Source organism: Equus przewalskii, chromosome 10, assembly GCF_037783145.1.
Source record: "Equus przewalskii isolate Varuska chromosome 10, EquPr2, whole genome shotgun sequence".
Taxonomy (NCBI): Eukaryota; Metazoa; Chordata; class Mammalia; order Perissodactyla; family Equidae; genus Equus; species Equus przewalskii.
In genome coordinates, this window is record NC_091840.1 from 31,481,776 (window position 1) to 31,495,506 (window position 13,731).

Genomic DNA, 13,731 nt, shown 5'->3' on the forward strand with positions numbered 1-13,731 from the left:
GTGAGCGGAGCGAGCGCGGGGGCACGAGGGCGGGGGGCGGGGCCTTGCGTCGCGCCGCGGGCACGTCGCTGCGCGTCCTCAGTATTTAATGTCTCTGTGTTCCACCGGCCTGGGCGAGCACGTGGGGGAGCGGCCGGGGTGCATCGCTGCGGGGCCGGACCGCGGGGCCCAGGCGGGAGCCGGGGGGCGGCGGCGCGAGAGCTCTGCATCCCGACGGGCGCCGAGGAGCTGGTAAGTTGGGGCCGCCCGTGGACCACCTGCCGGGGCCCTAAGGGCCATGCCGTCTGGGTGATGGGGAGCCGAGGGTGCAGATGCGGGGTGCGACGCGCGTTCCAGGTGTCCCGGGGACCAGTGGCTCCGGACGCCGAGCGCGAGCGGAGGCTCTCCGGCCCGCCGCCTGCTGTCAAGCAGGCCCTTCCTTCCCTTCCGTCGCCTGCGCGCCCCCTCGTCCTCCCCCCCGGGGTTGTCTGCCCGCGGATTCCCGCTGACAGGTCGCCTGTGTGTGGCTGGGGGCGCGCTCTGCAGCCGCCCTGTGCCCCCCACGCGCGTCACCATCCTCGGGGGCGGGGGGCGAGGACGCGACCGCCGGGCCACCCCTCTGAGGCTTAACTTTCCCCGAGCGCGCACGCCCTCCCGTGACACAGACCTGGGCGCGTCCCACCCAAGGTCGCCCAACCCCACACGCGTTTACTTTTCAAAGGTCGTGTGTACCCAGTCTGAGCAGGGAGAGGCAGCGGCGGGGCGGGCTGTGGGCAGGGCCAGGTGCTCAGAAGGGCGAGGAGGTCCCCTAGGGCCCGCAGACACGCCTCTCCCCGCCCTCGGGTTGGAGTTGAGTTGGTCACTTCAGGAACCTCGCCCAACTTTTGGCCCCTTGAGCTCGCCCTGAGTTGCTCCCCACATAGGGCCGGCGGTGGCCAAACCGAGCAGGTAGCTCAGCCCCTGGGAGTTCAGTGCGGCGAACCAGGGGTAAGGGCTCTGTCCGCGGAACCGGGAGGATAGGCTAGCAGACCGATTGTTATTGGAACCGGTCTCGGGTAGAGGGACCACTTGATCCGAGTTAGGGTCCCAAGGTCCAAGCCTTGGTGTCTCGAGAGGATTCGCATTTGCAGCCCCTTAAAGGGTGACTGGAGAGGCGGAGGCCGTCCTGCCCGGTGTGCCCGCTGACTTCATGCCCCAGGGCGCGTAGGTCACATGTCGCGCTCCGCCTGCACACCGCCCTCCGCCGGCCGGCGGTCTGGAGGGACCACACTGGTTTCGGGGTTAGGATCAAAATTATGCTTGGAGAGGCTGTGGTCTGGACGCTTCGGGGGCGGGCTTTCCACCACTTCAACTGTTTTGCGCCCTGGGATGCGGTTCCTCCTGTTTCCTCTCCAAGGGAGGCTTAAGGAAGGAAAGGAGCTGGTGGTGGTGGGCGGTGCCGAACCGACCTGAGACAGCTTGGAAGCCCTGGGCGTTTCGCGATCTTCCTCTCCGGTGGAGATGCCCAGGTTGGTGGGCGCCTTCCTGCTCCTCGGCCGCCGCTAACACAAACCCGGTGGACTTCGCTTCAGGTGTGAGTGGAGACCTCTCAAGCCGGGTAGGGTGTGGTATGGGCACGGCAATTAGGTTAAACTAGCCATCTTTCCCTTACTGAAGTGCAGGCTACTTGGTGTTTAAATTTATTTCCTGCAGGAAAATCTGGACTGCTGGACACCTGTACAATCTGTTGGTTGGTCTCAATTACTGATCAAGGTACACGGTCCACAAAAATGCTAGTAATTTTGGCAACGAGTAACCTCATTGTGCCCTTGTAGCTAAGTCTTTCCCAAATTAGTTTTTTGTTTTTTTTAAGTATTTAGAAAACAAAGCTTGGAATCTTAGCACCACCCATCCCTTTTGCTTTTAAAGGTACAGAGCATCTTTGAAATGGAGAGAGGGCAGCATCATTTGATCATTTATCAGATTCCTCTTCTCTTGGCGTTCATGTGGTTCACCTGCTGGTTATTTAAGACTTTCTGAGCACTGGAAACAAGTGAAGTTATGTTTCGAGAGCTTTTGGACTTGTGTTGAGCCTTTCGTCTTTCACCACTTAACTAGTTTTGTGGGTTCTGGGTAATAATTCCTGGGTATATATATTCACAGATTAAGTATGGCCCTGGGTGAGCGGAGGTCCTCTGGATCCTACAGGCATGCAAATCACTGAAATTTCAGTGCCTACCTGGATTGAATAGGCTGTATTGTCACGTGTATTGTTAGGTGATGGCCCAGAATTTGCAAGTAACTGATCTAATCCAAGCCTGTGAGTGGATTTGTGTCTAGTTAGAGCCCTTTGTATGAATATCAGTTCCTTCTCCCAGCTGTTTCTAGGAAATGCATTCACACCTGGCCACTGCAGGGTGACAGTGAAGGTGTCTGTTGTAAGTGGCCTGCTCAGGTGCCAAGTGGATGTATCTCCAGTGTAAGGTTGCTGAGCATCAATATTTTAAATCAGTTTGTTTTGCTCCACCTGGTAACCCAGATTATTCTTGGGCTTTGGACCCAGGCTGGCTTATAGCCATGTTCGTGGGAGAAGGTGAGTTTTAAGCCTTTACAATGTTCTCTCTCCTCATCTCAAAGACCCATTGAGATAACACAGTATTGTGAGGCTTGGCGCTGTGCCTGGTAAATGATGAGTGCTCAAACATTGTGTTCCCCCCCCCTCCTAAAGAATCTCTGAGACTGACGTTAAGTTTCTCTGGAATCGCTTGAATGATTTGAATTTTATTAGAAGTTCCCCTCACCCCAGCCTCTGACCTGGAAACTTGGTTGGAGGGAAAAGGAAAACAAATTGGTTTCCCCACACTTTGCCAGCCAAGCCTCCTGGCTCTAGCCTGCAACCACGCAACTGGATCGAGCGAATGTTTCAGGGCTTGGGGGAGCGGGCACCCCATGTGCCTAGCCAGTGGTGCCTGCTAGCCCATTCTCCCCAGGCCACTCCTTCCTAATCTTCCTTGTGAGTGCACCTTGGTCTGTTGTGCTGTTGTGGGGAAGTTGATAGTTTTGTGTTAATGCTTTCGGCTTGCCATTCTGAAGAGTTTTCTTCTGCTCTGGGGAGGTGGTGAGTCCTATGGGCCTCTTGTCCCACCGAAATCATCTCATATTGTTTGAGTTGCTAATATATGTGGGATGTGTTTTAATCCTAAACCTTGCTTTTTGGGGCAAGTTCTGTTTCTTCCACATTCTTTGTGGTGTAGTACCTCACACAGGTTTCAGCTTTGCTTTGTGATCACTTAACATTAAGTACCCATTATATGTGGCACTCCAGTGAGCAAACCTGGCCCTAGTACCTAATTTTAAACTTGGGCCGTGGAAAACATGATCAATGACAATGTTCTGAGTAGGACAGAGTCTAGCTTGAGAAGTAGGTGGTGGGGGGGGAGTGGGAGAGGATGCCTTTTCCTTGACAGTAACTGTGCTGCATGAGTTTCAAGCAAACATATCCCTAATCCTTTAATCCTCACACCTCTGAGTACAGTTGAGGAGGAGGGTGAAGCTGGAGGTCATCTGGGATTGTTTCAGTGGCTAATGAAAATGCAAATCGAGGGTTAGAGAAACTGACAAGTGTGGATTCGGACTTAAACTAGGTCCTCTGGAGGGCTTTTGTGAGAAGCAGCAAGGAGGTCAAGTCTGTGGGCTTCTCTCCTAATCTTTCTGTTGTTTTCTAAGCACATTGTTGCGGTGAAGGAGTGTGTGTGGTTATTCAGCATCAGAGGACTGGCTTTCAGTAATAAGTAGCTTTCAAGGTGTCCTTAAGTTTCTTTTCCTCCTAAGATGGTTCTACTAAATGGTCTTCGCTCTGTCCAGGTCCTCGCTGTTTGGACTTTCTACAGCTCAATTTGATAGTTTGCAGCTGTTGACAGTAAACATTCTGTTCCCATCTGGTAGTACTGGCTGGCTGCCTTGGTTTAGCAGGGTGTCGCTGAGGCCCATGCACTTAGGAACAAAGCAGGGCCCCAGGTGAGTTCTGGAAGTCAAGGTATGCAGCGCTGAGGGCTGAGGAGACCTGTTTCATGGCTGGGTTTAGCTGGCTAGAGCCCTGAAGTGGAGGGGTGGGCCTGGTGCAGCTCTCAGGGCTGAAACCTGGCGGTGGTTCTAGGCAGGTCTGTTGGCCCCCTGGGGTCTATTTCTTTAGCTGGTAAAAGAGTTGGTCAGCATCAAAGGTGTTCAGATTATGCTCCTGGGAGCCCTGGCATTAGAGTCAGGTGCCTGCGGCTGCGGGAAGGTGGAGTTGCCTGCAGGGTTGTGTATTGGGCGGGAGGGGTGTGTTTGGGCTCTGACGCATGGCTCAGTGGGTAGTACAGTCCAAGACTAAGAACCCTCAATCCACTGTTTCAGGTGCATCTCAAGTTCTCTTAGCTCTAAGGTGCTGCTGTGCTAAATATTTTTGATTTCTAAGATACCTCTATTCTCATCTCCTAAATAAATCCTAAATTTTAAATAAAATTTAAAAATCAGTTCGTGAGTGACGTCAGGCACAGTTCAAGTGCTCAGTAGCCTCTTGTGACCAGTGGCTGCAGTACTGGACGGTGCAGGTCTGGAACATATTCATCATCACAGAAAGTTCTATTGGATGGTGCTGGTCTTAGTTCTTTGCCCAACTCTGAAAGGTTGTTTGGGCTTAGTCTTCCATAGTCCACAGACCCAACAGCTTTGGTGACAAATTATTTATGTATCAGCGCTCTCCATGGCATGTTAAGAAGCAAGTTCCGGCCTGCCAGTTGGGAGGGCGGTTATCAATTATGAAACAGTTTGAGAGAGGAGCATAGTGAGGGGTCTGGGGACGGGAGCGTGAAGCAGAAGGACCAGATGCCAAGCCCTTGGGAAGCTGTTTTGGCGTGAGACCCTGTTTGTTCTCATGAAGGTCCTTGCTGGTTCTCCAAGCCCCGCGCTCACTGTCCTTGGTCTTCACACGTCAGCATAGCTGCTACTTGGTCCTTCACCCACCTGATGACTTCCTGCAGGACCCCAGTGTGGGCCCTCTGCTAGACCAATTGCAGACACCTTGCTAACCAGCCTCATTTTTATCCTGCGCCTCCACTGCATTGTTGCAGAAGGCGCTGAGGAGAGTCGGGCCGCAGTGGGGATCCTGAAGTGTTGGTGTGGGGCTGGCTCTGGGACGCAGGCTTTATTTCCAGATGCCCCCTCATCTCAGTCCTCGGCCTGCTCAGTTTGAACTCTGCTAGACTGACCTTTGACATGTAATGTGAGATCTCTCTTTTCTTGGAGCCGGACAGCTTAAGATGCATAACAGAAACTTAGTGAGCATCTACTGTATACCTGGCATCTTAGGGGGTTTTTTTTTCCAAACGATTCCCTTTTCTATTCCCTCAGCCCTATGAGGTTAAGTATTTCTAGGCTGTATGAGGAAACTGAGGCTCTGAGGAAGTAAGTTGATCCCAGGGCACAGTGAAGGCTGGGCTGACCTTGGACCTAGATCGAGGCTCTGTCTCCAGCTTAATGCTCAGAGACTGTTTCATATTTACTGCCCCATTGTCCCTCCATCCTTATCCGGAAAATGAAACTGGGTTTTTAAAAGATTAAAATCGTTTATCCCACAAACTGAGTCAGACTGTTGGGTGTTTTGAGTCATTTCAGCCCTATGAGGGAGGTGATCGTATCCCATTTTACAGAATATTTTCATTTTCCAGGAAACTGAATTTCAGGATCTTTAATGATCTTGGCTTTCCTAAGCCATGTTTTATCATCATGTTATGCAACCATTCAGTGCCTTTGAGCTACACAAATAATGACTATGACTAAGGCAGCCTCCTAGACTAGGTAGCTGTGCCTTAGGGCCTGCAAAACTGCTCTGAAGGCTATGGTTTAGCTCAGTTGCCTGGTTGAAAAGACAACCTTGAACTAACTGATTCCCCGGCTAATAATAATGTGGCCTGTCAGACCTCACATGGAGGTCACGAGACCATCCCCTGGCCCTCAGCAGGCTGTCACCCGGGAGTAGCTTGGTCCCTGTTGGAGGAGGAAACAGGATCTGTTCAATCCCAGCCATCAGCCCCACGCCGCACTGCTACCCCCGCCCCTTCTCCTCCAGCCTTGGCCTGGGACAACAGCTCTGAAGGCCAGTGCAGTCTTCTGGAGATCTCCTTCTTGCACCTCCTTGCTCTCCCTCCAAAGAGAAAGGAGCAGGAGTGACTTGCCTTGAGCTGCCTTGGAAGGAGGCCTGCACTCAGATGTGCCCTGAGCTGTCTCTGGTTAGAAAAGGCTGTGCTGAGAATAACCTTCCTGCTTTGTCCTTTGACTTTGGTGAGGCCCACCCGGCCAGGAATGTGCTACTGTGCTATTTTTAGCAGGTGGCATCCTTTAGGAGGGCCAAGTGCATGTGGCTTCAGTGTACAGGGCAGGTCCTGGTGCCAAAGCTGCTGTTGCCTCCAAATCAGGAGAAGAAGGAGAGAAAAGCCTCCCTAGAAACTGTCATGGAGTGTGTATGTGTGGGAGGCGGCCCCTTAGCAGGTCTCTGGAACTGCCTTTTCTATTCCAGCTCTGTGGCAGGGACCCAACCCTGCCTCCTGGGCCAGGCCCGCATGTGACCGAGGCAGTCCAGTGAGCCAGGAATTCCCTGTGGAGGGGCATGAGGACCCCTTGTTGCCTCACCAGCCAATCTCAGGAAATCACGTAATCCCATTTTCATGGGAAGTGACCCAACCTAAGGGCAGGTTATTAAAGTGGCACTAAAAACTCTGTAAAACTGTGGATCTGCTGGCAGCCTGATTACTGGAGTCCTTTGGCTTAAACTAAAAGAAAAGCATAAGAGGAGGCAAAGCCATTTCCCTCAGTAGGAAGTCTTAGTGGGGAGCCACTGAGGCTGAGGAGATGTGAACAAGGAGTGTGACACACAAGTTCTGGGCTTCGCCGCCACCCTTTCTTTTCTTTTTCTTTTTCTGTTCCTTCTGTCTAATTTGGAGCTGCCAACTCCAGCCCATCTATTTGTTTCTGATTAAGAAAGCTTCGAGCCATATAAGGTCCTCTGTTGCCTATGGTTTATGTTGGCTGGAGAGCGAGCTTGTTTTCACAAAGTCTGATTCGAAGTAGCAGCAAGGGCTGGTGTGGGGCACTGTGTGTGTCTGTCCCCAGCCACCCCCCCCCCCCGGGGCAACACCACCTTATTGGAACAGATTATTTTGAGGGGGTGCGAGCTGAGGGTAAGGGTCTAGCCGAGGCTCTCGAAGACTGTTGTGTGATGCAAGCCCAGGTCTTCCTGGCAAATGCACTTGCTGAGAACTCGAAGTGAAAAATGAGTCCCTGTGTACTTACACATTGTGTACCTGTCATGCCACCAGCCACAGAGGCATCCTGTTTCTGGAATAGTTTCTGGAATCAGCTTCTGTTTATTAATTAAGAAACTACCGCCCCCTGGCTCTTGGTACAAGTCGGTTCCCCTCTCTGGAGGAAGTTCGGGGAACCTGTTCCTCCGGGTTCTTGACTTTCAGCAGTGCTTCTGCCCGGTGATGCTGGGAAGCCGTTTTTCTGGCAGCAGCCCTCTGACCTCGTCCTCGCCTCCCTTTCTTGCTGTCTCTTGAGTCAGCCAAGCTTGTTCCTGCCTTAGGACTTTGGCACACGTTCTCCCTGCCTGGAACTTTCTCCCCCTCTCCTTTCCCTGTCCTCCCGTATCTTGGCAGGGCTGCTCCAGCTCTGCAGCCACCTCTTCGGAGAGGCGTTCCCATACTGTTGTATCGAAAGCTCCCCGCTCTCCCCAGCATGCTTGTCCACCTTTCTCATCCTGGTTTCCTCATCTAAGCTACAGAACTCAGAGGTGATCCAGTGCCTGTTTCTCAGCTCTCCCAACTAGTACCATTCTGGATGCACAGGGAGTATAGTTAATTCATTACATACACGGGATGCCTAGGGCTCAGTTCTCTGAACCGGTGGAGAGAGGCTGCAGGTTTATTATGTTTGGTTGTTGAATCTTCTTTGCTATCTTGTTATCTGAAATGTGACTCCCTACCCCTCCCTCCACCTTTGCTTCCTGAGGGCTCTTTCCATTGCATCTGCAATGGAACCCAGCTCACAGCGGGCATTAAAGTCTTTATTAAATGACTAGCCCTGAGGGGTCCTGCTACCTGATGCTGGTGGTGGAGTGCAGAGACCAGATCCCATGGCTCCAAAGGGTCCAACTATCAATAAGCACGTCCTTTTTTTGATTATTGCTATTTTGTCAGCAGGGCAGTTGGGGATCTCTGGAGCAAAATTGGCATCAATTATTATGGGAAAATAAAGCATTACAAATTTGTACATAAATGAATTGACTTAATACGTATTTATTTGTTATAATGGTTAACAAGAAACAAAGCTGTATGGTAATGGAGCATCCATTGCTACTTCTATATAGCTTAAGAATGTATTTATTTTCTATCAGAGCATTGCTGGTGGAAGGATTTGACTTTTGACTCTGAACAAGGTTTGGAAGAACAGCTCTTTGCCCTGAGTGCCCCCCACCCATCCTGTTCTCTTCCAGAGGCAGCTGCTCTCAATTCCCTGTCCTTTCCGCCATTTACCTCTATTTCTAGATAGTATGCCCTCCTCTCCTTCCTTTTTAATGTTGTCTGTTTTGCTTTGCTGCTTGGCTCAGTCCTACACGTTTTCCGCCCTCATCCTCTTGGTGCAGAGGTAGCACAACGTGGTCAAGTTGCTGTTCGGAGTGTACATTGTTATAGATGTTGCTTCTGGCTGCAGAGTTCTTAGTTTTCCATGTTTGCTTTCTTGTCCCCCCCTTCCCTTCTCCTCTCCCAGTTAATTTCCTTTATGTCTTTAGCTTAGTTTCCTCTGTCTCTCACCAGTACTCTGACTCTTCCCTGGGCCTTGGCCATGCTGTCGAGCTCCTGTCCTCGGAGGGGAAACTCCTCTCATTGTGCTTCGACATTCGGGGTACGTGGCAGTTGTGCGGTGCTCCTGGGAAGCACCCCGTCCCTGGCTCTGCTTCCCCTTCATCCTGGGAAGTCCTTCTTCCCTCCTCTTGTGGAGCTTCCTGGGTTGGTGCCCCACTCCTTTCTTAGTTTACTCCCTTGTCTTGGTGAGGCCATCTTCCGGCAGCTTGCTGAGAAAGCGTGTGAGGGTGGGCAGCCAACAAGAAGCAAGCTGATTCAAGCACAGGGACAGGCCCCTTTGAAGGCATGGGTTGCGGGGTTGCTGGGGGTGGGTGGCTGAAGACAAAAGGGTTGGTGGAAAGTTGACAGAGATGACTAGGCCCCCAGATGCCTTCTGCCACTCCAGTACAAGATCTGGCTTTACTTTATGGAGTAGCTTAAATGAGAGGGATCTGGATTTGAGCACCAGGTAGTGGTGAAAATGGGTGCTGAATGAAAGTCTACGTATTGAATGGTGCAGGTCAACTAGCCCTTGGCTCCCACATGCTGGCTTTCAGGCTGAGATCCTCTCATCTCCCACCCCAGGACATTAGAACATTCTAATCTGGAGAAACTGGCAGCCTGATTCCTGTTTACCCTCCCCCCAACCCTAGTTAAGACACTTGCCTGACTGTTGGACCAGACTTCTCAGTTGGTCGGTGGCAGGGGGTGACAGTAACAGGCCCACTGGAGGAGAAGTCATTGGGGGTTTTTGCCCTAAAAGAAACTGGAAGATTTGAAAGTGCCTTGAGAACAGTGCATTTGTCTGATTCATTTGTGTGTCCCACTGTGCTTTGTACCCTGTAAGTGCCAATAAAATTGGATGAATAGAAATTACTTTATGCCTTTGTGATTTCTGAGTTGGTCATATTGCACTGTTCGCACTAATTTTTGGGAAATCAGTGTCTTACCTCTTTGCCCCGTTGAGGTGGTGGTGTGAAGGGGTTTCGCCTCACACTGACATCTTTTCTGATTCCTTTTGGAGGCATGTGTCATCTTTATTAGCTTTTAAGTGACGTCATTTTCGTTGTCGGATCACAGCTTCATACCTTCTGGGCCGTCTCGTGGAGAGTTCTGTGGTGGGCAGGAACTCTGTGTACCCAGGAAGGCTTTCCTGGCACCTGCTTTCGCCATTCTCAGAAACCTGTCCGAATTCACTTGTAAAGCAAGATGAGTGCCACAAGCTGGGGGTGAGGGGCAGGGTGGACGTGGCGCAGTCTTTAAAGTTTTCTGAAACCACATTCCTACCCTCTAAATGAAGCAATGGGAAGACCTTTGTAGGAAGTGCTGGTTTTTTCCTTTATCGCTTGAAGCCTGATGAGGTTGGACCTGCCGTGGGGTTGGTCAGCAGAGGAGGAGGGGTCTGGGCAGTTCACCCTGGTGTGGTTCTCTGTTGTACCAACTTTTCCAAACTGGGAGTGAGTTTAATTTTTTATTGAACGGGAGGAGGAGGAGCTCTTAACTTGAGCCCATGCCCAGGATGGGATTTTTCACTTCTGTCTCTTCTTACCTGGAGCTCCTGGTACCTAACTCTAGGTTTCCACTTTGGCTGGAGAAGGCTTCCCCGAGCAGGTGATGTTACTGGCTTAAGCCTCCAGTCTCCCGGAGAGCAGGCTGGAAAATGTTCTGTGACGTGAGGACAGCTGGTTTACCCAGAACGGGGCGTGTGGCTGGTCTAGCTGCACTGGGCAGCTGGCTGCTCTGCGGGACCATCACAATGGAGGGTGTGGGGGACAGCCCTGGGCAGGACCTCACAGCCCCTCTGTGAGCTAATTGGGAATCTATAGGGTGCCACTGTAAGTCACAGCTCACTCAGGCCCGCTAAGGATGAAGGTAACGAGCCTGTGAACACCGGGGCTGGGCTGAGACCAACGCGCCTGAGGCATGGCTCCAGCACTCTGATCCCTGGGCCCCAGCCATGCTGCTGAGGTTGAGTGGCCCAGCTTACCATCATCCTTCACCCTCAGTGGCAGGACCAAACACTGCCCAGCAAGGTAGGCGTTGGCCATGGTCGCATTTATCCAGCTCTTAGGTTTCCTTCAGTTCTGTTGGGAACACCCTCTAGAGCTGCGTTACTAGGTAGCTACCAGCTCTCTGTGGCTACTTATATTTAAATTAATGTTAAATTAAAATTCAGTTCCTCAGTCACACTGGTCACATTTCAGGTGCTTAGTAGCCCCCTGTGACTAAGTGGCTGCCAATATTAGACTGCAGTTGCCACTTGGGGATCACTCAGACCTTTGCCTCTTGTGACCTGCTCTGCTTTGGCCATCTCACAACTGCTGCGACCCTGTGGTTCCCATTGCCTTGACAGTAAAGGTCAAACTCCTTTTGTCTGGCCCCTCCCAGTTCTTCAGCTTCAGCTCCTAGGACTTCTTCTGCTCTCCTCTGGGACTGGCTGCCTGCTTCCACCCACAAAGGCACCTTGGGTTTAGAACCTTAATTTACGTCATTAACCCGCCATTGCAGCAGCCTCAGGAGATTCTCGCCTTCTTTGAGACAGCCTTCCTTGGGTTCTCTTTGCCCACTTCTGAAATCGAGCTCAGCTTGATGCAGGGATGTGTGAGAGAGACGCACACACAGAGATTCTTCCACCTGGATTGTGAGCTTCTGGTGGACAGAAACTTTTTCTTGCAGCAACTTAAACATATTTGAATGTATGTGCCTGATCTCAGCCTGGTGCGGAATTAGGTAACTGCACCCTCTACAAACCAAGAGGCACTCTTGTGGTCTTGCAAAGACCTCTGTGTTTGTGGTCTTCCTCCAGCATACTTGGGGAGGGAAGGGGAGGAGGGAGGGAGGGGCCTTGGCCTGAGTGCGAGGCAGCCAGTGCTGGGCTTTCGGTTCTGGACCATGTGGCTATTGCCTCTCCTTGGAAGGCCTTCTTCAAGGGAAAGCCCCTCAGCAAGGACTTGATGTGCTGGGCACAGTAGAGAGGGAGTGTCTTGAGACTCCTCCTGTTGGTGAACACTGGGGACAGTCTTTCACAGTGTGAACACATAACCCTGGAATAATGGAAGATATGTTCAAATTTCAACCTAGAGGGTCTGTAAAAGTCCATTCAGAACACAGAGTGGGTGTGGCATCCCATACCAGGCCCAAGCCCTGACTTGTTCTTGGCTCCTAAGCTCTTGTTTTTATGATTGACTTTCCCATCAATTAATTATGTGTAGCTCTTTTTCCAAATTGGCTTAGTCACTGGGACCAACACTCTTTGTACCATTCCTGGAGATTTGTCTTCTTGTTTAGCAGAAGGCTCTAGACTGTGGTGACCCGTTGGTCGTTGGGGTTGGGAGGCCATTGCTTCTGCAGAGGTAAGCTGTTCTGAGAAGTGCAGGTTCCTCTGGGAGAAGAAGGAATCCCTTTAGAAGCTGGAGTTAGCAGGTGAAGCTGAGGCCTGTGGTGGGGCTGTGGCTCGTGCCTGCCTTCAGCCCTGTGTGACCACTGGGCAGCCAGCCAGCATGCATCTATTCGCAGGCAAATGGACCTGCTAAAAATAAGCAGGCGGCTATTTGATTCCAGCAGATTCAAAATAGCCCAGTCTCCACCCGACCCTCGCGAGGGCAAGGCTCTGCTTCCTTCTGGAGGCAGGTCTGCCCGAGTGTCCTGGGCCTCAGGAGGTGGGGACCGCCTTCAGTTAGCTTGTGACTGTGAAGGCCTTTAGACTCACAGGGTTAAATGCCACTTATGTCTTGGGAGGTTCAGGTTAAAAAGAAAACCCACATAGAAAACCAGGGCAAAGAGAGCAACTCAAGAGTCTGGGCCCAGAAAAGGAAGGTAGCACAGAGCCGCCTTCTTTTTTTTTTTTAATTGAGTTATTGATAGGTTACAATCTTGTGAAATTTCAATTGTACATTAATGTTTGTCAGTCATGTTGTAGGTGCACCACTTCACCCTTTGTGCCCACCCCCCACCCCACCTTTCCCCTGGTATCCACTAAACTGTTCTTGGTCCATAGTTTTAAATTCCTCATATGAGTGGAGTCATACACAGATTATCTTTCTCTTGCTGGCTTATTTCACTTAACATAATTCTCTCAAGGTCCATCCATGTTATTGCAAATGGAATGATTTTGTTCTGTTTTGCAGCTGAGTAGTATTCCATTGTATATATGTACCACATCTTCTTTATCCATTCGTCTGTTGCTGGACACTTAGGTTGCTTCCACGTCTTGGCTATTGTAAACAGTGCTGCAATAAACATTGGGGTGCACAGGACTTTTGGGATTGCTGACTTCAGGCTCTTTGGATAAATACCCAGTAGTGGGATGGCTGGATCGTATGGTAGTTCTATTTTTAGTTTTTTGAGGAATCTCCATACTGGTTTTTTTTTTTTTTTTTAAAGATTTTATTTTTTCCTTTTTCTCCCCAAAGCCCCCCGGTACATAGTTGTGTATTCTTCGTTGTGGGTTCTTCTAGTTGTGGCATGTGGGACGCTGCCTCAGCGTGGTCTGACGAGCAGTGCCATGTCCGCGCCCAGGATTCGAACTGACGAAACACTGGGCCGCCTACAGCGGAGCGCGCGAACCCAACCACTCGGCCACGGGGCCAGCCCCCCATACTGTTTTCCATAGTGGCTGCACCAGTTTGCATTCCCACCAGCAGTGTATGAGGGTTCCTTTTTCTCCGCAACCTCTCCAACATTTGTTGCTATTAGTTTTAGATATTTTTGTCATTCTAACGGGTGTAAGGTGATATCTTAGTGTAGTTTTGATTTGCATTTCCCTGATGATCAGCGATGATGAGCATCTTTTCATGTGCCTGTTGGCCATCAGTATATCTTCTTTGGAGAAATGTCTGTTCATGTCTCCAGCCCATTTTTTGATTGGGTTGTTTGATGTTTTGTGATTGAGTTG

General features: G+C 51.0%; 1 protein-coding gene and 1 long non-coding RNA gene across 8 annotated transcripts in view; one reads left to right on the plus strand and one right to left on the minus strand.

The window, feature by feature from the left end:
- Positions 1-13,731, plus strand: part of AKAP1 (A-kinase anchoring protein 1) — a 33,509-nt gene that overhangs the window by 164 nt on the left and 19,614 nt on the right. The window contains exon 1 of one of the 7 annotated variants that reach the window (XM_008512823.2): positions 18-231. The exons of 1 other annotated variant lie outside the window; for it this stretch is intronic. The gene's annotated coding sequence lies outside the window, so the exon portion shown is untranslated. Of the gene's footprint in view, positions 1-17; positions 232-796; positions 1,551-10,581; positions 10,871-13,731 lie in introns of those variants that run through there. 5 more of the 7 variants (XM_070560786.1, XM_070560784.1, XM_008512825.2 and 2 more) reach the window with 5 other exon arrangements.
- LOC139073927 (uncharacterized) lies at positions 9,496-10,535 on the minus strand. Its single transcript, XR_011523117.1, has 3 exons — positions 10,387-10,535; positions 9,788-10,033; positions 9,496-9,603 (listed from the first exon to the last, which is right to left on the minus strand). It is a non-coding gene; the product is annotated as an uncharacterized lncRNA (long non-coding RNA).